This window comes from Pseudorca crassidens, chromosome 16, assembly GCF_039906515.1.
Source record: "Pseudorca crassidens isolate mPseCra1 chromosome 16, mPseCra1.hap1, whole genome shotgun sequence".
NCBI classification, from domain to species: Eukaryota; Metazoa; Chordata; class Mammalia; order Artiodactyla; family Delphinidae; genus Pseudorca; species Pseudorca crassidens.
In genome coordinates, this window is record NC_090311.1 from 66,855,058 (window position 1) to 66,876,408 (window position 21,351).

Consider the following 21,351-nt stretch of genomic DNA (forward strand, 5'->3'; position numbering starts at 1 on the left):
TAAGAAAAAACAAATGCATTTTTAAAAAGCAAGTTTGTTCCTGGTTTGAACTAGATGATAGGAATTGTTTCATTTGAAAATTGAAAGTTTTTTTCTTCTGATGTAAACCTTGCTTTATTAAATACCTCTTGTACAGTATCACATGTAATCCAATATTTAGAGGCTGAATTTCACATTTTGCCAAAGAAATTAGATTTGGCTTTACTCAGACCCTTTTACTGGCTGCTTTCTTTTCCCATGGCAGGAGATAAATGAAAGAGGGAGGGGAGACTCAGGAAGGCACATGGGTAGGATAAATTGTTCTCAGAACAAATTCCTGAAAAACAAAGAGAGACTATTTTGTACTCACACTTGTTTAGACTTCATGAGTTTTACAACTGTGTGTTGATTTTCTTCCATATGAATTTGGCAGAATCAAAGAAGAGTTTTTCCAAAACTCTGCCAGCTTAGGTAAAAATATCATTTTTATGTAACAAGATTATTCATTTATTCTATTTAATGTTTACTCAAATATGGTAAGGATTTTATTGAATGAGAGATTATACAAATTTAAAAACATGGGTTAATTTTATTGCTTATTTTCAAAACCATGTGACCTGAAAATCATAGTTAGCAAGTGTATTTGTGGGTGTCAAAGAACCATTAAACATTTGTATGCTGTTTAGGAAGAAATGATTACCTTTTATGTGGAACCATGGCACCATAAAATTCTAATGTCAAGTTCGGAGTTTTCAAATTAAAGAGGCAATATTAGCATATTTATTAAAGATGAGGTAGTTAAACTTTGAAAAATATTTACTTCCTAGCTTCCCAAACAGAATATAATGAGGCAAAATATCTATAATCTGTTGGTAATGCTAGTTAGTAGGTTTCCAATGTACTTGCCAACCCAATATGATTTAATTTGGGGAGAATTTTTCAAGGAGTATGTGATTTAGATGTGTTCAGTCCAACAATCCAAGATTTTACTTAAAGAAACTGGTTAGAGAAAGCCAGAACATAAGATATTCCTCCTCTTTTTCAAATATCTTGTCTAATTCTTTCCTGGTTTCACTACTTGGTATTCTAGCAATGTCCGGTTGAGACTGAGAAAAGCCTCTTGGTTTCGTTCTTCATATTCTAGAGCCACAGAGTAGGTTCTAAGAGTCATGAAATATCTTTGGCATAAGCAATCCAATTAACTAATAGACATGGACATTACTTATCTTTTAAAAATTTAGACACAAATGACAATTCAAAGATTATTTTACCCACAATAAACCTAGAGAATTTAAAAATATATCTGAAAGACTCTATACCAAAGTATCAGTAGTGTTATATCTAACTAGGTGATGAATATATCAGTAGCTTTCATTTTCCCTTTCATTTTTTATCTATATTTTTTATATTCCTACACTGGACATGTGTTCTTTGTATAACAATAAAAGTTAAATTTTAAAAAGTAAAAGAAAACCTGGAGGTCTGCTTGCCATAAAAACACAATTCATAGAATTATGTATCCAAACTGAGACTCAGATTTCAGGTCAAATAATAGCTGTTGCTTGTGTCTTTGGAGTTTTGCAGTACAACACACAAATGGAAAAGAACTTACTAAATTCGAATTAAGAACATTCCCAGTACAGTCTCTACAAGGTGACATTAACTGAGTGAATTCATCACTCTACAAATATGTAGGTGTGGTCCTTCCTTCTAGTGAGTGGCTCAAAATGGGTTGTACTCAGAGTCCAACTAACATTTGAAACATTGCTAAGACTATGCTATTAGTTGACTATTGAAAAATATTTTATTTGGAATAGAGGTTAACCAACGTGTGGCCAGTGCTTTCCATCCTTGTAACTACTGTCATTTTCCCACTTTTCATGGAAATATGGGTAAAAGACTTTTTTTAAGTTTAATATGAAAATAGTGGAAGGACAAAGATAGCCACTGCCGTCAAAATGGCTTTAGTGTGAAGAAAAAAATGGGAACTGGTGGAGACTTCACGAACCTAGGATGAAATGTTCTATCTATAGAGAGCAGCCAATACTCATTTCCAGTCAATTCTTGCCAAGAAAAGATATAGACCCATTACTGTTTGATAATCTAATTTTATAAGAGAAGCTGTAAATATGAAATTTTATAAAACCTCTACTTTTTTATATCTTAGAAAAGTACACTTAAAATATTTTTATTTTTGTTTTGCTTTGGTTTTTTGACATTGTGAGAACCAGAAGCACAGAGAATTCAGAATAAAAGAGGAAACATATCTCACCTTTAGGTCACCACTTTGTGACTTCTAATGACGTATTATCTCCATTACCTTCAGAATCTAGTCTGCTTGCCCAGGTACCTTCTTGCTTGTGCATGGCTAAGGTGGGAACCAATATTTGCTTGTGTCTCTTTCACCTCCTATATTTTTATGAAAGACACCTGCCACCCTTCTGATACACACAGTTTTTTTTCAGATGCCTTAATATATTCAAAAGTTATAGTCAAGTCTTGAGAGTGAGAAAGCTGTTTTGTCTAAGCTCTCATAGGCTGACTCAAATTCATTCATTCAGTGTATAATTATTTTATAGTTGCATTATTTTTAAGGCATATAACATGATAATGTATGTATACATTATGAAATTATTACCACAATCAAGTTCATTAACACATCCATCACTTCACATAGTTACTGTAATTTAGTGCTTAGAAAATAAACTTACTTTCAATTTGTTAGAGTACACATAATTATTCCCTCTTGTACTTAACTTGTAGGCCAGAAATAAGAGATACAAGTGCCAACACTTATTTTTTCGTGTAGGTCTACAGGTTTAAGTCCTAGTGGTTGAAGCAGCTTATCTCTGCCACTCATATGTTTCACTTCCAGCATTTCTCCTAAGATTTAGGAAAAGGGTATATAAGTAACTTTTGGATGTACATTTATTAGGTTACCTAGTGATATTTGAGGCCCTTCTATATATATATATATATATATATACATACATACATATATATATATGTATATATATATGTATGTATGTATATATATATATATATATTTATGACCACATTTTGGTGCTCAAGGCAGATACCCTGCGCATCTCCCACATGGATGGTCAATCTCTTAAGCTGGTACAAGGAATGTATTTAATTCAATTTTTTGATGTGAGAATTTTTCAACTATAATATCTCAGTTTAGCCTGTGAGTTTCTCACCATGAAGGTGGTATAAGCATGTTTCCCAATAAAATTATTAAAAGAAGAATCCTTTGTGTTTTTCCTTGGATTTCAAAGCCCAGCAGCAATTCTACTAGTGCCTGCTAGTCACAGCTGCATCTTCAACTGTGTCAGAAGCTGCCATGAAACAGCCCAATTCATGAATGTAAAAAGAGATGGCCAAGGATAGCACCTCCCAAAAGAACCACAATTTGAAAAGAGAATCTGTGAAGAATAGAATTATGTATTATAATCAGGAGAATCCTTTTGAAGCAATTTACTAGTTTAAATAAATAAAAATTTAAATAATGGTCAACAAAGGTATTCTATAGTTCCACATTTAAAATTTGCATCATTTGAAGTTATATATTCACCTTGTTCTGGTTGGAAGTCCATGAAATATATTAACTTCAGATCAGATTTCACAGACTTAATTTTGGTAGGTTTTTATGTTTTGTTTTGGTTTTGCTTTTGTCTTTGTATTTTTTCTCTTTGCATTAAGCAAGAAAAAATCACACCTCTGATTTTTTACTGGCGAGATGCCAGCATCTGAAATTTGAGGTAGTTGGATTCAATGATGATTTATGTAGGGTTGATTAAACCATTCTTGTGAATTGCTTCTTTTCCTGAAGAGTGTTTACAGTTTTCAAACATGGGCTCTGGTTTACAGTAACCCCATTTCACAAGATGCATTATTTGAAGGAGGGCTATGGGCTGTGTGCTTTTTCGGAGTTAGCTTTTAGATCTGGTCCTACTCCATCTATTCACTTGTATGGCATTTTTTGCCTCAGTGCTGGTACTTAGCATTAGATAAGGGATAGGGAGATTGGTCTAAAGTGGTCTCAGTGCTAAGATGCAGGAAAATGGATGAGAATTCCTGTATTATAAAACCTTGGCTTGTTAGCAGCTAATACTGCCCCCCAGCCAAAGCGCTGCAACCAACCCCCCGCCCGGAAATAGCAATTCCCATCTCTTTGTTCCATTGTGGTTTCTTATCTTATCCTGGCAGAAATAGGAGACAAAGTTCTTTTGAATGAAGGCCTGAGATTGAAATTTTCAGTATTTGGAATCCTAGGCTTGCTTTGGAGTCATAGTGAATTCCAAGCGGTCAAGCATCAGCAAGGTAGTGCTGTGTTCAAAGAGCAGGCCTAGGTCAGGGATGTATCACAAAAAATGTAGAATTCAGAATGGTATGATAGGCATGAATGTCTTCCATCATTTTCATTTATTCATGTGTCATTTATTGAATAAAAGTTTTAGCAACCTCTGCTGCTTGGCAAAAAGCATGTAGACTCACAAATAAAAATAAATTTTAAAAAAAGCCTCTGCAGGTTCAATTCAGAAGTAAATTTTAGACTTTTGAAAGAAAGTAGCCACTGCTACATATTTTCTAAATCAGACTCCAAAATAGTCAATTGCAACAAAAGGGATTTAATTTGAAAAATAAGAGTTTTACATTTGGAAAATAAATCACTGAGGAAACTTTTGGAAACTGCATTTTAGGAAGTCTTTAAATTTAGATTGTATTCAAGGTTTTAAAGATGATTTTACCTTTAGCAATGTGTGACCTTGCAAGTACTTTGAAAGGTTATACCTTTTTGAAATGTTTTTTAATAAAATATACTCATAAGTCAGTGTCCAGATGAATCGACTGTTTCTAAAATTGTTAGATAAGTTTTGTTCCTGCTTTAGTTTCATATATTTTAAAAGGGCATATGTATATTTTTGCAGTACCATTTTTCTCTTTTTTAGTTGCTTGTTTTGGAGAATTTATAGAAATGCTTCTGTAAAGGGAGGAAGGCTAAAAAGTTAATGGAAATGTTAATTAACCACAAACAAACAAAGATTATAGTAAATCAGAATGTTTCAATCGTCCAACATCTAAAGTCCATTAATTTCCAGGAACAGAAATATTTCCAGTATGTGGTCAAGGAAAATTCAGATGTCCTGGGAAATTCAAAGAGCGAGCTAATATGTTGGTAATGTGGTTTTTTAGAAGTTGATAAGCTGATGGAGATAATAATGTTACATGTGATCAAAGCAGATTTATTCAGAATAGCAGTCTCTAGCTTTATTTTCCCTGGTTATTTCACTATGATATTTTCACTTAATTATATTCTGTCTGATTATCATGCACATCTCCAGGATGCAGAAATATGTGAGAATATTAACCTAAAAAAGAACAAGGAGATTAACAAACATCTTAATTCAAATCATTTACTTGGAACAAACGTTCAAATCCTTTTTTGACTTGTTAAAAAGTCTGATAACTACCAACTTTCGAGAATTTCATGTTAGGCTGAAAGAAATATACTGTGAATTATTGTAAAAGACAAGTTTATTTTGGCAGGTCTATTAAATTAAACAGGCATTTTAAAAATACTCATTGTATGATTGGTTTAAATTTGACCTCATGCAGAAATATTATTTAATATATACTTATGAGTTGGAGTAAGGACAAAATTAAAACTTCATGTTTTTTTTTCTTTTTGCCAATTTTGATCATTTGAATATTTTTACTTATTGAAATTCTTTCCGCATCCTGGTCAACTCTCATAAAAATGTTTTCTGCCTGTGTCTATCTAGATTTAGAGATAACTTTACATTTCACAATGTGTTGTTTTCCCTAGGGAAAGACACTATCAAATATTTTCCTGGAAAAAATGATTATATGAAGCGAAATTTGAGAGACAGGGTAAAAGGCTGATTTCTAGAAGCTTATCTAAAGATTGAATTAAACCGTAATTTCTGTGATATCTCACTTATTTACCCTTGTGTCTCTAGCACCTAGGAAAGCAACCTGTACCAACTCATTAAATAGTTACTGAATTAACAAAATAATAAGATCATTAACATAATTGTTATGAATTCATTCATTTATTCAAGAAATAACTGTGGGGCAAGGCTGTTGTTCCAGGCATTGTGCTGGAGACTGTGGGCACTCTTAAATTTGCTTGGCTAGAAGTTTCATGAGGAATCTTAGACTGGACTTTTAAAAGCCTCCTCAGATTAGGAAGCCAAACCAGAAATTCACCATCAGATTTTACCTGCAGTACCTATAATTTTGGATAAATTCATCTCTTCTCAAGGTCCCCAAAATACCATGAAGTTTTTGAACCTTCCTGGAAGTGACCTTCCTTACTGGTCTCTATGGCTAGGAACTCTGTAAGCCAGCTATCTGACCACTTTTCAAAAGAGAGCTTTGTAATCATTGGCTCCATAAAGTCAACCGTAAGTCCTTAAAATTGTCTAGTTATATCTGATTCAATAAGCATCACTCTCAAATATATTACAGACAAAACATTGTTTGCATAACCATAGTTTGCAATAAGTGCTGTTAGTAAGGAAGACAAACTCTTTTTGAATCTATTCAAATAATGGTATTGCCATGAAAATAATAATATATGTAAGAGTTTCATAAGAGGTTCTTAAGTCTGGAGGGATCAGGCGAGGAGTTAAAGGTGTTTTATTTCTGTTTACAAAAGCACAGTCTACTAAATTGTTATGAGTTATAGATAGAGAAAGACAGAGCTAAAGATAGAAGATACAGATAAAAGATAATGGATCTCCTTATATGCAGAAAATAGAATATTCCAACATCAACAATATTCCAAACAAAACCAAAAATCATCTCTCATTAGTTCATTCAATCCTATATAATTAATTCCTGTTCCACTTGCTCATGGGTTAGTAGTCTCATGAAACCATCAGCTTTTGGACTAGAGTTCTGAATATTCTAACTCAGTTCATTGTTATGGTTTCAAAGTTGTTTAAGCAGTGCCATCAGATGCCTGTGTCCACGAGGACTTGGCATGGTTCTTTCACCTATCCTTTATTAAAGCCAGCACTTTCTGGTCTGTAGCTGAATACAAGAGGTTTTAGAGAAGCATCAGAATGAAACAAAAAAACTATCTGTAGCTGACAAAAGACTTAAAATGGCTGCGGTTAACTTATTAATAATAATTTTCAAATGGGAAAGATCTGATGTGAATCCTTACTTGAAAACCTCTAGACTAGAAGATGTCAGATACTAATTAAATAGGTAAAGTTGCGTCAAAGTTAACATTTTAAAATATATGATATTATGGCCAATAACACTACACTGTCATTGTGTACTATCAGGCAAAGCAACACCAGGACTCTAATAAGTGGAAACGTATCTCTGATAGCTAGGGCATTGACAAATCTCTAGAGACTTTCTATACAGCATCTAATTTCTGAAATATGTATAACATTTTATTCATATAAATGTAACCTAGAGAAGACTAAATAGCTTTTCTGATTTGGCTAGGCTTTGTATGCAACTCACCAATAGTAATACATTAAGTTGACCTAATTACCTAGCATCTTTTTTTCTGGAAGGTAAAAGAACAAGTCCCTTATGGTTTTCCAGGGGCCCTCTGAGAAATCTCAGAGGCAATTTCAGGTGCAAAAGATATATAATTCAGGATTCAATTTGGGAAGGTAGGTGAACAAATTCATTAACAGACCCAAATATACATAGTTATACATACATAAACACGTATTATACCTAATGCTTAAGACAGATCTGTTTTTTTAAAACCAACAATATTAAACAAATCCATTTGCCAAAGATTTACCTAAATTACATGAGCTTGAATTCTTAAAGCATTTGGATTAGTTTCTATGTAATTTTAAAGGATACTAACACTAGTGGAAGTTCAATTTCCTTAATTTTTACAAATTTTAGGAGTATTTAATTTGTATAAGCACCTACTAATCTTAAGCCAGTCAGAACAGAGCTCCTTTAAGAGACTTTATAATCTAAGTTGGTAATTCCATCCAGAGATAGAAACACATTCCACACTTATAGACACATAAACATATATATAGACACAGGGAGAGAGTTTATAGCTTTAATTATAAAATTTTAGTCTTGTGTCAAGAATAGATGCAGAATTACAAAATTCACTGTTTCATATCAAAGAATTGTTCTCTTTCTAACTGGTGTGGATTCTAAATTGCTGTGAGTGCAAAATATCCAAAGACAATGAGAAAAGATTAGCAAACCAGATTCTCTGTTTTCTTTCACCCAATAGAGACAAGATCTCTGTGTACCATAAATCCATTTACAGAGACCAGCAAATGGTCAGACCAAAACCAAAAGAAGTCACCACCAGTAATCAAGTCAGTACTCAAAAGGGACCAAAATCCTCATTGTTCTATAGAGGGGTAAGAGTCTGGGACAGTCAGACTCACTGTTGGATCCCTAGATCAAGAGCCAAGATTGAGTCACATTACCTAGAAGTAAATGATCCAAAGTTGAGATCCAGTCCTGCCTGAGTCATGGCACCAAAGTGTCAGAGACAAAATGCACTGAACAATGAAAGTGATGATTTTATTCGATTATTGAAGTGGTGAGAATATCCCAAATCCAAAAATGAGAGTGTCTCAGAACAAGTGGTTTTGCCTTAGGCTTTTATAGAGAGGGACAAACAAATTACAGATGGAGTGATTTATATATTAATAATTGGGGTTGTTTTGCAAGTAGGGGAAATCTCAGTAAGTTATCTGAACAGCAAATGTTTTTGTCTGTGGTTAGCTAGTGTATTCGTTTATTGCTGTTTTAAAAAATTACCACATTTCTGTTTTTGTGCCAGTACCATACTGTCTTGATTACTGTAGCTTTGTAGTATAGACTGAAGTCTGGGAGCCTGATTCCTCCAGCTCCATTTTTCTTTCTTAAGATTGCTTTGGCTATTTGTGGTCTTCTATGTTTCCATACAAATTGTGAAATTTTTTGTTCTAGTTCTGTGAAAAATGCCATTGGTAGTTTGAAAGGGACTGCACTGAATCTGCAGATTGCTTTGGGTAGTATAGTCATTTTCACAGTGTTGATTCTTCCAATCCAATCCAAGAACATGATATATCTCTCCATCTCTATCATCTTTAATTTCTTTCATCAGTGTCTTATAGTTTTCTGCATACAGGTCTTTTGTCTCCTTAGGTAGGTTTATTCCTAGGTATTTTATTCTTTTTGTTGCAGTGGTAAATGGAATGGGATAGAAAGCCCAGAGATAAACCCACACACATATGGTCACCTTATTTTTGATAAAGGAGGCAAGAATATTCAATGGAGAAAAGACAGCCTCTTCAATAAGTGGTGCTGGGAAAACTGGACAGCTACATGTAAAATAATGAAATTAGAACAATCCCTAACACCATACACAAAAATAAACTCAAAATGGATTAAAGACCTAAATGTAAGGCCAGACACTATCAAACTCTTAGAAGAAAACATAGGCAGAACACTCTATGACATAAATCACAGCAAAATCCTTTTCGACCCACCTCCTAGAGAAATGGAAATAAAACCAAAAATAAACAAATGGGACCTAATGAAACTTAAAAGCTTTTGCACAGCAAAGGAAACCATAAACAAGACGAAAAGACAGCCCTCAGAATGGGAGAAAATACTTGCAAATGAAGCAACTGATAAAGGATTAATCTCCAAAATTTACAAGCAGCTCATGCAGCTCAATATCAAAAAAACAACCCAATCCAAAAATGGGCAGAAGACCTAAAAAGACATTTCTCCAAAGAAGATATACAGATTGCCAACAAACACATGAAAGAATGCTCAACATCATTAATCATTAGAGAAATGCAAATCAAAACTACAATGAGATATCATCTCACACCAGTCAGAATGGTCATCATCAAAAAGTCTATAAACAAATGCTGGAGAGGGTGTGGAGAAAAGGGAACCCTCTTGCACTGTTGGTGGGAATGTAAATTGATACACCCACTATGGAGATCAGTACGGAGTTTCCTTTAAAAACTAAAAATAGAACTACCATATGACCCAGCAATCCCACTACTGGGCATATACCCTGAGAAAACCATAATTCAAAAAGAGTCATGTACCACAATGTTCATTGCAGCTGTATTTACAATAGCCCGGACTTGGAAGCACCCTAAGTGTCCAGTGACAGGTGGATGGATAAAGAAGATGTGGCACATATATACAATGGAATATTACTCAGCCATAAAAAGAAACGAAATTGAATTATTTGTAGTGAGGTGGATGGACCTAGAGTCTGTCATACAGAGTGAAGTAAGTCAGAAAGAGAAAAACAAATACCGTATGATAACACATATATATGGAATCTAAAAAAAAGAAAAAATCTTTCTGAAGAACCTAGGGGCAGGACAGGAATAAAGACACAGATGTAGAGAGTGGACTTGAGGACACAGGGAGTGGGAAGGGTAAGCTGGGATGGACGAAGTGAGAGAGTGGCAAGGACATGTATACACTACCAAGTGTAAAATAGATAGCTAGTGGAAAGCAGCCACAGAACGTAGGGAGATCAGCTCGGTGCTTTGTGACCACCTAGAGGGGTGGGATAGGGAGGGTGGAATGGAGACACAAGAGGGAGGAGTTATGGGAATAGAATAAGTATAGCTGATTCACTTTGTTACGAAGTAGAAACTAACACAACATTATAAAGCAATTATACTCCAATAAAGATGTTAAAAAAATTACCACAAATTTGGTGGTTTAAAACAACACAAATTTATTATCGTTGAAACTTCAGGAGATACTTCATTTACTCTCCTTTTTCACCTCTTAGTAGCCATCTGTCTGCATTCCTTGGATCATAGCTCTGTTCCTCTATCTTCAGAGCTAGTAGCATCAGGCAAATCTTTCTCGCACTGCTATCCCCTTAGTTCTCTTTTTCTACCTCTATTCTACATTTAAGGTTGCTTGTGGTTATATATACTGCATTCACCCTGATAATCCAGGTTAATCTCACTGTTTTAAGGCGATCTTATTAGCAACTTAAATTGCATCTGCAACCATCATTCCCCTCTGCATGTAACCTAACAGAGTGATGAGTTCCAGGGATTAGGATGTGGATATCTTTAGGAGGTCATTATTTTTCCTACCATAGCTAGTTTTAGGGGGACAAACAGTTCTAATGTCAGCTAATCAGTCAAAGAAGGGGAAATTGGAAGGTCTGTATCTGGCCTTGTCAGCAGATTAAAGCAAAAGAGGAAAGGCCTGTGTCTGATCTTGTCACAGGTGAACAAAATCTACAAGTCTTATAAGGGTCCTGAGAAAGAGGACATTGAGTTATCTAAGTTATCTGGTGAAGCATAGCTCTTTGCAGTAAACCATTTCCTGAAACACAAAACAATGGGGGACTTCTAAAATTGTTGCTGTTTTCTGGGAGCTCAGGGCCCAGGTAAAGTTCAACATTGCCACTGTCATAAAATAGAAAAAAGAGTAAAGTGGAAACAGAAAAGTGAAGAGACAGGAGCAACAAATAGAATTTCTGGGGCTAAGGCTTTAGCTCTAAACAGCTGGAGTTCGATTTCCAGCTCTCCTGCTTACAAAGATTGTGTGATGGTGGCACAAGGAACTTAAACATTACAAGCCCTAATGTCTTTATCTTTAAAAAGATTATGATACAGTATCTACGTCAAAATGTTGTTGAGAGATTATACATGTAAAGTGGTTATTAAAGTGCCAGAAAGATAAATGCTCGGTTAATGTTATCTGTTGATAATTGACTAATGAATCACTCCAATGACATCTCAGTTGGGTAAGAAGAGATACGATGTATGTTAAGTGATCTTCCAGTTCTTAATAATTATCAAGTTTTCATGAGTCCTGGATATATAATAGAAGAAATAATTTTTTGCCCTTTTTTTTCCCCTTCACTTACAGTAAAGCTCCTCAGAGTAAAGCTCAATCACTGAGTTTAAACTCAATCTGTTTTTGATACTTGAAACCTAGAAGATCTTATGGATACATTTGAAATACTAGCCAAATTGCCAAGACTATGCTAAGATTAGGAACTGGCCAGGTAGAAGACTGATTATCTGATGTGAGTCACAAGGGTGGGGCTTAGGACATTCTTGAACTAGACCAACTGCACAGGTAACTTGATGCTTTCCCATTAGGGTCCCATGTATGAGGTCTCAATATCTCCTTCCAAAGAGGTTGGTTGGACTGACAGCATATAAATTTTCAAAAAAGTTAAAAACATGACTTACGCAAACATAAAGTAAACGTGTCAAAGATTTACCAACCCATTACTTTATGAAGGAACGATCAAGTTAAAACCTGTTGAGAATTTGTCTTACAGAGATTTATATTCTGTATGAGAAAAAATTTGTCTTGCTATGAACAGGAGTCATCCTCATTGCTGTCAGTCTTCTGTCACTTAACTTGTAACCGTGAAGAGCTATAAAATAGCCTAGTCAATAACAAGTCTCATCAAAGATTCCCAGCCTCTTCACTCCATAAGATCAGACCCAGGGGGTCGGCTAGGCAGTGCTGAACCATCTCTTTTTGCCAATTTTCAAGTCTTGGACAATTTTCCTGATGATTCAGGACACTGAGAAGAATTATGCAAAGAGGTGAAGGTCTTGAAAGTGAGTCTGAAGAGTTTATTATGAGTGATTCAGAAAGCACTTCAGGAATGGACAGTACTCCAGAGCTGATCCCAGACGTGATTATTTGAAAACCCTGATGGTTTAGATTCTACGGGAAGTCGATTTATTTTAGCTCATGGCATATATGAGTTTTGGGGTGTGTATGTGCGCTTGTGTGTGTTTACCTTTATTTCTTTGACATCTATTTAAGTATCAACTGCACTGTTCTCAAGTGTCCTGAAAGATCCTTGGGGGTAAGGTTTTCACCAGGTGCCCAAGTCCATATTAGCAACTATTAAAGCTGATTTAGTGCCTCTTGTTCTTTCATATAATGTTACCTGTCTAGCCAAAATGTTATAACTTCCTATTTAACTTCATTATTTCACACAACTGAACAAAAGGAAAAGATCGAATACATTTTAAAACAGCTGAAATTTATTTTAAAGATTTGATAATAGGGAGAATAGTCAGTAAAAGCGGGGTCATCTACAGCTCCACCTGATTGAAATGTTTAAACAGATTCTTTTGCTTTTAATTTTAGAAACTAAAAAACAAATGACAGGTTAATTGAAAAATACTGAGTTGTCTGTGAATATGCAAGCTCATCTAAATATAAATACAATAAGGCAAGGCTGACTTTCAAAAGTCAGAAAAATTATGTGGTAATTTGTCTATTTTAAAGGAAGGCAGCTTTGGGCCTAGGAACTGCAAAGCAGAGAAAAGGAACTCCATAAAATTTGGAAAAAGCACCTCTCCTGAGTGGACAGTGGTAAAGTGTATATTTACTGTATGTTCAGGTGCACATCATAAAATCCATTGTTTCCTCTCTTTTTATTTATTTTTCCAGCAGTATCTTTTAACAGAGAAGCAATAGGGAAAACAATTCATTGGAACATGGAAAATGGAAGAACAAAATGCAGAAAACCAGCACATTAATCATTATCAGACCAGCTTATATTTTTTCCTCATTTTGGGGAAATTATTATGTTTTTTTCCAGCTTTATTGAGATATAATTAGCAGATAACATTGTGTAAGTTTAAGGGGTACAGTGTGATGATTTATACACTTACATATTGCAAAATGATTACCACAGGAGTGTTAGTTAACACTTCCATCGCCTCAGATAATTCCCATTTCTTTTTTGTGATGAGAACATTTCAGATCTACTCCCTTAGCAAGTTTCAAGTATATAATACAGTATTGTTAACCGTAGCCGCCATGCTAAACGTTAGATCCCCAGAATGTATTCATCTGATTGGAAATTTGTACCCTTTGACTCTTATCTTCCATTTCCCTGGCCCCCAGGCCCTGGCAACCACCATTCTACTCTGTTTCTATGAGTTTGGCTTTTTTAGATTCCAAATATAAGTGATGTAAAGTATTTGTCTTTCTCTGTCTGTGTTACACTGCTTGGTATAGTGCCTCTGAAGGCCCATCTTCTACTCTGCTTTGCATCTTCATCCTTGTATTTTGGTCCTTAATACTTCCCTTTGTTCTGAGCTCAGTGCTAATTGCATTTTATGCAGCATTTCTAGGTGATCTTTGGTGTAAGGATTTTCAGGATTTTCCACACTGTCAGAAATGGAACTCTTAATGAATATCTCTTTATCTTACTCTGTACTCAGAAACAATAGATATGGTTGACTTCCTTATGAAAAGAAAAGAATAAAAAGAAAGAAAAAAAAAATGTCCTCTTCTCTCTCCACTTCTGATACAGAATGCTATCCTAGTTTCTTCCACTTACCTGACTTTTCAGTCGCCATTTTCTTTACTGGCTGTTTCCTCTACCAGATCTGAATGTTAGCCTCCTCGCTCCTTAATCTAGACACGTTTCCTAGTTCATCTCATTTGCTAGTAGAGTTTTAATACCATCTAGATGTGACTGCTCTCACATTTATTTCCAGTTCTGATCTCTCTCCTCATTCCCAGACACATTGATTAAACTGTGTTCTTGACATTTTCATTCGGAGGTCTTGAAGACATCTCTTAACCCCTTAACTTCACTTTTCTTATTGTTCCCCAGTATTTCTCATCTCAATAAATAGCAATTCTATACCGCCCCCCCCGTTTTTTGTGTTATAAATCCAGTTGTAAACTTTGACACTTCTCTTGACACTTCTCTCTTACCTCCCACTTCAATGCATACCCATGTCCTATCAGCTCTACCTCTTAAGATATACATCTCAAACCTATCCACTTCTCTCCTGTCTCCAATGCCATGGTTTGAAACCAATCCTCAGTGAACTACTGGACTACTGAAACAGTCTTTATATCGGTCTCACAGTTTCCACTCTTTTTCTGGGGGGTTAATATTGAAGGTGTTTTATTCCTTTATGTCTAACGCTGTTATTTTCTAAATATTATATCATTGCAATTTTAATTACATGTTTAAACAAGGAACTGTTTAATAGGAATTTTTGTCTCTAAATCACAGTTTTAATTATTTTAAATATGAAGTTAATGTTTTTATACATCATTGAATTTAAACATTGTACATATGTATATGTATGTGTGGATATATGACAATGAAAGTGTTGGGTTATCCCTTCCACCAAAAGACAAACACTTCAAACAGACTTCTCAAAATATTGTTTCATCATATACATAGGCACACACACATTTTATAACCTGTGGTTTTCATTTAAAAATATATAGTGACCTTCTACATTCTGTTTATACCCTTGGTAAGAGAATGTGGCTCTGGTAGTTCTACTCTTTGTATGCCTGAAATGGGAAGAACAAGAGGGAGAGTAACCAATGCTTTTTTGTGGACTGATTGGAACTGTGCTTTTAAAAATTGATCCAAGTGTGGTTTACACTGGCATGGGAGGAAGACAGGGCAGAAGACCCTGCTAGAACACTGCTGCAGGAGGGATAGAGTCCAAAAGATACAGATAGTAGCAATAGGAATAGAATGCAGTGGCTGAGGTGACTGTTGCAATAACTAGTGAGGATGAGGAATGAATGATAGTGTGAGGGGTAGAGGCTGAAGATGAGTTTGATGCAGGGAGATGTTACCGCTCCCAGAACACTGAAGGGCTCGCAGGAGGAGGGGCTGGCGGGGCAGGAGCTGATATACTGTAAAGACATATGTGCTCTTCCTGGCCTCTTTGTCCCCGTTGAAAAGAGTAAGAATTGAAGTGAACTTATAATTTGTAGTATAATGTTTAAGCGTATGAATCATATGAAAATTAGGGTTGGGGCTAAATAAAATGCAGTTTTTTAAAGAGATATTGAAAATAGAGGAGTTTATAAAAGGCACGTCACTTTTCCAGTTTAGAATTATGTTAGGCATCCTGTAAGGGACTTACCTGGCGCTCCACTGGGTAAGACTCTGTGCTTCCAGTGCAGGGGGCATGAGTTTGATTCCTGGTTGGTGAACTAAGATCCCACATGCCATGCAGTGTGGCCAAAAAATTTAAAAAAACTTTTTTAACATATTTTAAAAAATGAAATGTATTTTATAAGAAATATCGACTCCATTGTGTTTCTCATCATAAATGCTCTGTAAATCCCCAATGTTGAAAATCACTGTGGTTAACTTAACCACTACCCATTTTGAGTAATAATGTGGACTATTATTCAATAGTAATAGGAAGTCACTTAGAATTACACTCAGGGAAAATAATTTTACTAAATAGTATACATATTGAAAATACTTAATAAACTTATTTAAACACATTTATTAATAAAGTAACTATAGTTTACAATTATATATGATGACAAATGTGGAGAAAGAAAATATCAAAATTCTTTTTTTCATGACATTCAGCAGCCTTATGAAATTTAATAATACTTGTGTATGTACAAATAGCAGAATATGAGGTTTTATTGATAAATTTGGATGTACTTTATTCTACCTTTCTATTATTTTGCAAGGAGCAAATTTTCCACTGTTGTTGAAATGGAATATATGATGAGTATGTAATTGTATTTTAAATAGACATACATAAATATCTTGTAGAAAGATGAAAATATAATTACATCAATTTTGTAAAAATGATTTATGCCAACAATTACTCCACATGGGAGAGAATGGCAAATTGCAATAACCACTGATCTTGAGCTCATAAATATTGAAGTGATGTCCTGAGGCTTTATGAACAAGAAAGACATTCACTGTTTCACATACCTGGTGATATATAATTTTAGTCTCCCATTTAGGTATTTGAAGTGATTACATTATTTCATTCTTTGTACGGTCTGTATTCTCAACATATTTATTTTATTACTACATACTTTACATAGTGTATACTAAATATGACATGGTAGATTCTCATTACAAGTTAACATTGGAATGACTTAACCATCTTACTTAACTCACAAAATGAAGGTATTAAGGCAATAGACAGAAAGTAAAAGTGAGAGGAGTAAACCCTTCAGGAAAGCAGAAATGTTTTGAACTTTCCACCTATTCCTAATTTATTGCTAGACCTTTGGTAGTTATCTGAAAAGCAGAGTAGTTTAAATGCTCAGAACTCTACACTTAGACTTTCCTCTAGTTCCTTCAATATTTGGCTCTCAAAAGTTTATTCATAAAGTGATTACTTAAAAGATTGGATTCATAAAATCACTTGCACTATATTTGTGCACAATTTACGTCATTTTTTTTAAGGGTGGCCTTACCTTGTGGGCTGAGTTGAGAGTCCAGCCTCCATCTAAGATGAATTCCACTGTACTTCATAGAAACAATTTCATCATTTTTTTCTCAGAAACTGAAGAACAAAGGACTGTCTATTTTCCCCCACACTCTAACCTGTAGGGTCAGTTTAAAGAAAGATTTCTCACAGTTCATTCTCAAGTGTGTCCCTCTCCCTAGAAGGCAGATTCTGTTGTCACCAGGGGCTTCTTTGGCTTCTGACCTTAGCAAGTGGGATGGAGGCCCCCTATTCAATCATCCTGTCCTTTCTTGCTTTGGGGTTTCTCTTTACTTTTGTCTGCTATTGACCCAAGTGACATGTTGCCAGAGGCATGAGTGGTAAGGGTTGATGATAGTATGCTTTAAATTTGTAATTAGGTGATTAAATATAAAATAATTTTAAATAAACCACTTAAATGTGAAGTTTTGTTCTGTCAGTTTTTTTCCTAGGAATTTCCTCTCTATTTCTGACCCCAAATGGGTATAAAATTTACTTGAAAGAAAAACAAATCTTTGCTTGAACCTGTTGAGTTTCTCCAGCTCCCTTCCCGTGCAGTCTGCCCTTTCTATCACAGCAGGACTTCTAGAGTAAGTGAGGGTTTTCTGTTATGGCAGAATAGAGAACAGCCCTGTATAGGTTCTGAAGTCAGAGCAATTGGGTTCAATGTTCAGCTGTAGCTGACTGACTGTGTGAACTTGGGTATTTTCCTTAATCTCTCTGTGCCTTAACACTCTTATCTGCTAAATGGGGATTATCCTGGCAAGTTTCTCAGAAGTTTATGTTTTTTGTTTTTTTTGGTTTTTTAGCACCTTTATTGAGACATGCAGTTAACTGCACCTACTTAAAAGTAGGATTTGATCACTTTGGTATATGTATACATGCCTAAAGCCATCACCACATGACCGGGCCTCTCGTCTTTGCAGGGTTTGTGTAATAATGTATGTAAAGCCCTGAGAAGAGTCTTAGAAAATACTAAAAATGTTACTTATTGCTGTGTTCGTTTTTATTCGTCAAACCTCTGAGGTTCTCTTCAATTCTACTGGAATTAGTCCCTGAAAAGTTATCAGTGACCACTCTGATGGCCAAATCCAAAGACATTTCTTTGTTCTTATTCTCCTGGAAATTTCTACTGTACGTGATATGGCTATGAAGAGTTCATCATGGAATTGATATTATGAATAACTAACATTTTGTGGAGTAAAGGCTGTGAGCAATCACTGTGGCTATTAAAAATGACAAAATATGAAGCAAACAAGTTCATCATTTACTGTGAAATGTAAGCATCTGTACTGATTGTGCTAGATACTGGGAATAAAAAGACAAGGATACCTACTGCCTTCCTGCCAGGAATTCTGAAAAACAAATGAGACAAATACATTAAAGGAAACAATCCAGTGTGATGAGTGACAGTAGGTATACATATAGAACAGTGAAGAATTCAGATTTTTATGTTGTGGAGAATCAGAAAAACTTCACAGAACAGTTGATATTTAAGCCAATTCATTAAGGGTGATTAAACATTCATCAGGTGAATAAGAAAAGCTAGTAAATTCAATTAGTAGGAAAATAATTAGCAAAGATATGAGTGTGTTGGAGTACTACAGAGAATTCAGTGCAGTTTAAGGGATAGGCCATGTGAGGAAAAGAGCCTGGATATGAGGTTAGAAGGCTCAGTCGTGGCCATAATTCGATGGCCATATAGGCCATTCATTTTAGTCTGTGAGTAGAAGGATGTTATTGAAGGTTCTGAAGCAGAGACATAACACAGACAACTTTGTATTTGAAAAATTTATCACTGATGCCAAGAGGAGGATAAACAGAGTTGGGGAAAATAGGGTGGAGGCCGTGACATATTAGGCCACTTTTTTGGTTAATTCTTCAGTCTTTGGATGAAATGAGGTTGAGTTGAAGCAGGGGCAGTGAGCAGACAAATGGGGCAAACGTATATCAAAGGCAGAGACAATAAGATTAGAAGAAAGTGTGAGAATTGAGGGCATGGGAGAAGGAGAAGATGATTTAAGATTCCCACTTGGGAACTTGAGTTGATGGTGATGTTATTCAGTAAGATATGAAACCCAACACTGCATTTACTGCATAGAAGTAAGTAATTAATTTTCTCATGAAATGTATTCATATTACTCATAACTTGTGGACTACACATTTTAAGAAATATCTGTAAAGATAAAATTTCATTGTTTGTATTGCAAAATTTAAGAACACTATTGAAATGGATTTTCTACGTAACATAGCTTTCCGTGTTTTTCTTAATGTAAGCAATTTTAATAAATTCTACTTTGGTAATATCTTCTTGACTTACTTTCAAGATGGAGCATCAGTAATACTGAGACGCTCTCCTAATGGTTCATACTCTGCCATCATCTTATCAGTGAGGCCCATCTTATAAAAATTCTGCAGTGTGCCAACTCCCCTTGGATTTGTCATATATTAAATTGAAGACAGACTTTGCTTCTGGCTTTCATGCTTCAATTCTCTATCACTTTCTCAAGGCCCTGAAACTTCACTCTTGGGTTTTGTGATAACAAAGGTGCCTGATATCTTCCATCTCCATCTCCCAATATTGTGTCAAGTTTTATCAAGAAGAAAGGAAAAGTAGTGCATGGACTCAACTTCCCTTTGGTGTTGCTGTGCTGACTACAAGATGCATCTTAACTGGTGATAGTCATAACTGAGGGAGTGGCAATGCTAGAGAATAGACTATTTCCTGTACTGAAAGGAAACCTGGGTCCTAGTCTTGATTCTGCCACTAGCTTAACATTTGACCTTGAGAAAACCATTTTACTTGCTTGATGCTCCATCTCATCATGTATTAAAAAAGGTCTCTATTCTCTCTAAAACTGACTCTTTGAAGGTCTGGGTGGATTTAATTCCTACTTGTTTTGTTTCCAGCTGCTTCTGACTAGTGGTTTTTAAACTTCTCAGTTAAAAGACAATAAGAAATTTAGTTAAGAACTAATCATTTGATCCCTAAGACCTTTTGAACTACTTGCTGATCTATACTGCTTTTAGAATTTCTGATAAAGGCCAGGCTCTTGCGTACGAAGATTCATTAGCAGCCCAGCCTGTTGCATAAAGGGCAACTAGAAGCTAAGCAATAATAGCCATGCCATTTTGTTAGTGTCCAATTAGGCAAGAGCTGCAGTGCTCATCTGAGGGTAATTTGAAGCAGATGCCAGCATTAAGGCACAGATGTAGGACATTTTTCAATGGCAGTGAAATTTGTGTGGTATAGGATAGCTGTTGGCTTCATCATCATTTTTCTTGCCATGGTTACAGTGGTACAATGCACTAACATTCAGCTGATTTTAAGCCCTTGGGTTACTCCCAGGAGCAGGCTGTCCTCCAGGTAGATATACTTTCAGAGCTGAGGGTCGTTACATTTTAATTTATTCCATCCTCATGACCTTTTCACAATCTGATCTCACATTCCAGATGTGGAAGTCAGAATAAATTTCTGAACATAATACCCAGAGTTTCACCACATAGAACCAGAAACAGATGGACAACTTTGATAACCCAGGACTCTTGTCTGGCAGAAGAGGTGCCCTCTCACCGTGATTGTTGAGAATTTAAGTGGATAATTTCTGAGCCTCAAACGTCAGTACATTTTCTTAAAGCTAGACTTAGTAGATCTAATTCTTCTTTTTTCACGAAAAGTTTGTTTTCACTCAGGTTGAACTGCAAACGTAAACTTCACAGTTTCTTCCCTGTGAATAGTACCATTCTCTTTGGATGCCAGACTTTGGAGGTATTGGTATTTATCAATCTTCCTTTTCTCCCTAACTCTCTTTTTTTGATCAGTCATACAGAACTTATGAATGCCACCTCTGTGCCTAATAGGGTGCTGGTCTATGAATAAGATAAAGATAGGGAAGGTTAACATTGGCTGTAGTAAAATAAATGTGAACATGTGTGCGGAACAATTGGAGATAACTTCAAAACCAGAATATAATCTATTAAAAGTTTCCTGAGAAGGCTGGGTCCTAATAGAGAGGATTGGAAGAGCTGGCTGAGTGGAAAGAGATTTTCTGGACTTTAGGTGCGGCACAGCAAAGGTGTACAGATAGGACTGAACATAATTTGTCAGAAAGTTCTGAATTCAAGG